At 37.7% G+C, this 3,447-nt stretch overlaps 1 pseudogene; it reads right to left on the bottom strand.

Annotated features, from left to right (window-relative positions):
* Window positions 1-2,339: 2,339 nt before the first annotated feature.
* Window positions 2,340-2,552, bottom strand: LOC131252327 (U2 spliceosomal RNA; annotated as a pseudogene).
* Between the last annotated feature and the right edge of the window lie 895 nt (window positions 2,553-3,447).

The following is a 3,447-nucleotide window of genomic DNA, read 5'->3' as shown; positions in this document are numbered from 1 at the left end:
AACGGCGCAAGAATACCCTAAAATAAGGATAGAAATGAGATACAACAACACCAAGTCTAATCTAAGCTCTAACACAGGTTAGGGTTAGTTTAACTTACCCCAAAAGAACTCAGAATCGTCAGAGGAACGATTCAAAGTGAAGATTCAAAGGTGAAGAAGAACAAGGAAGAATCAAGGTGATTCACCAACCAATCTCTCTCACTACCTCTCTCTTTTCCACTCTCTTTCCAAGCTAGGGTTAGAGAAAATTCGTATGGAAATGAGAGCTAGGGTTTAAGGACTATATATAGGCCTTAAAATGATGGAAATAACCCCAGGGTCAAGGTATACTTAGGTTATAACCAAAGTACGCCTTTCTCGATCCAACGAAGCACTTCGGTGGGCCTATAACCACGAAAGGTCGGACTTAAGCTCACCGACCATGGATCTAGGTCAGCTGAGTTTTCATACCGCTCTTCAGATCGCCGTGGCGGACCACACTCAATTCAACGGTCACTTAAACTCGATCAGTCCACAAGCACTAGGATATGCCTGGGCCAACCATCCCGATCGAGGGTGAAATTGGGTCGAGAATCCAACGGTCAGAATGCTTAAAATCGTCGCGCAAGCGACACGACTCAGATTTCATAAAAAGCTTATTAAATTCCAACCGTTCTCACACTCTTCACTCCGAACTCAGCCAAATCGACCCAGAACATCAGATCGACTTGATTTTCGAGGTGAAGACCAAGCCCAACTCAGTGACCGCAACAGCCTAAGATCATCGCCATCGGACTTTCGACGCGCGGTCTAGGTCCGATCCAGATCTTCCAAAAATTCCCCAGAACAACTGGATTTAGCGATGGATCCCAGATTTCAGAGTAACGTAGCGCTCACTAATCTACACGTTTAGAGCCATGCAGATACAATTTAAAGTGATTGATGCGAATTTCACAAGCAATCAAGTAGAGCGCTAATTACCCCAAAAACAACTACTTAAGGAAAGATTAGCACAAAAATTCCAAGGTCGTTACATTTTTGGTATGGAGTTTCAGTTCGCTATCTCAGCAGTCTGTTTCTCTCTGTTCTATTTTTCTTTAATGAAGCTTCTATTTCTCGAGTGTGATGGATGGATTGGGTCTTGCTCCAATGTGCCACATTGATGTGTACATTGGTATGTAGTACCCACCTGTTGGAAGCTGGCTCCATTGAATGGGTGGTTATTATTTTCCAATAAAAGAGATCTATTTTACAGGACATGTGATTAAGGATGAGAACTACATGACAAACGGTCTAGATGGATGATCAGAAATGTGAACTATGTGGGCCAATCATTTCTCTAAATATAATGAATCACACTTGCAAATTTTTCTCACATGAGCAACATCCAATCCACTCATTTTTTTGGTCACACGATATACCATAGAAATTGAGAGTTGTGGTTGATGAAGAGATGGAGCAATCCCTACTTGTTCATTTAACTTGGACACTTCTTAGATGAATGGACGGTACACCACACATGATTCCAAACCTATAAGCCTACCAAACATAGGCCTTATAATTTCTAGGAAGTACAATGCCTACTAAAAGTTTCCCAAACAAAGAAAATATAATGGTTAGTACTTGAAAAATCCAGGATATCCAAACGACTCAATAGCTTTGATCAGTGAATCAGGTTTTGAGATTTTGACTCAGTTACAGTGAGTTCATCTTGGATGGTTTGATCTGAGTCATTGTATGTCGTGTGAATAATTTTTTAGGTGATTTTCAAACATCATATGCTGTCAAAGTATCAAATCATTCCCTTTTTTAAATGGGCCCCACAATATAAGTGGTATTCATGCATCTTAATGCAAACAGTGGGAACTTTCGCTGGTGGAACATTTGGAAAAAGATAAAGAAAAAAATCAATAGGATCTTGAGACATTTGTGCATATGGACTCATCAGCCTGTATGTTTCCTTGGTTTTGTTTTTCCTAAGTGCATTGCCACTACAAGAGAATTGTTGACTGCTTGGAATCGAAACTGTAGCTTAATGGAAAGCACTCAATCTCTTCAACCTTGACGTGTTAGTTTCAAGTCCAGATTACCTGCTAGAAAAAAAAATATTGATCACTTGCTATGTTGGTTATATCTTCTTTAGCTAGTTGGTGATCTTGTTCTAGAACAATAAACTACATATCTTGTTTGGAAGTTTTTTTTTTCCCTTTCTGCTTCCTTTGGTTTTCTAAGGTGCACTCAATCATTTCAATGGAACATACTTCCATTTTCACTCCCAAATAGTAACATATGGGTTTACTCCCAAACAGTCCATTATCTGAGAATGGACTTGAAATCCCTTGTAACTTCTACTGCTACTTGCAAGTGCTGGAACACAATAGTCAAGTTTTCCAGGGATATCTCCCGAAATGTAGACTTGTCATCTATTGGCCCCAACTGCACCAATTCCATGTTCCAGAACATAATAATGTCCCTTTATCGAGCCAAATGGAAATGGAAATAAAAGTGTTGAATTTTGGCTTATTGTAGAATAGATACTACACTTGATTTTAGCCAAAAGGCTGAGAAGATATGCTATGTATGTTGAACTTCTTGGAAGTTGCAAATCTTTGGAAGAAAATGTGCTCTATCAAGATATACCACCACTACAAGAAAGATGAGAATATTTATATTTTGACATTTAATCTCATTGTTCTTGTTACTCAGAGATTTTGGATTGATGGGTCTTGATCTATATGCATGTTTGATGCTCTTTTAGTAGTAGTATTGATTGCACTCTTTTTATATCCTAACTTGGGATTTCTAGAACTCTACATGGTGTTGCTGCTTGTCTTTGTATATGTGAAAGTATATGTAGATTTGCATATGTAATGTTGCTTTCTCTTTGTCATAATATGTCAGATGGTTCTTTTCTTTCTCTCTTGTTGTAACCTCCTAGAATCAATCTTGTAATTTTGCCGTTTGAGTCAAGAGATGTAGCTTTCATGAAGCTGTCATAGTAACTTGTAATATTGTAAGACAATTGCTAAGCATTGGTTTCATGTAGTGGAACCTTATATAATTATGCATGAGGAGTTTTCAAGAGGTGTTTCTCTTTTTTCTGTATTTGTACTTTTTACGTGTATGCTATTTATTTTCTTTTTATTGCACAATAATCTCCTTAGGCAGATTGAAACTTAATTACATGACTATTTTAGATTTCATCTTTAAATTATACTTGTTCATTTTAACTATCTTACTGACATGCCGGAGCAGGTAGGCTCATTGATTTTTATTTTTATTTTTTGTTTAGGCTGTTTGGTTGAAATGTCTAGGCTCGGGCAAAGATGGTTTTATGACTTATACCTGCTTTACCGTTTGTGTTTGTATTGTACAAATTTCAAGATTTACACAAGATGAGAACAGTAATACATGGTAATGAGGATGCTAGATGAAAGATTTGGGGCCCATCATTCAATGTCTGAATCA

The sequence above is a fragment of the Magnolia sinica genome, chromosome 7 (assembly GCF_029962835.1).
Source record: "Magnolia sinica isolate HGM2019 chromosome 7, MsV1, whole genome shotgun sequence".
Taxonomy (NCBI): Eukaryota; Viridiplantae; Streptophyta; class Magnoliopsida; order Magnoliales; family Magnoliaceae; genus Magnolia; species Magnolia sinica.
This window is presented reverse-complemented; position numbering and strand designations above follow the sequence as displayed.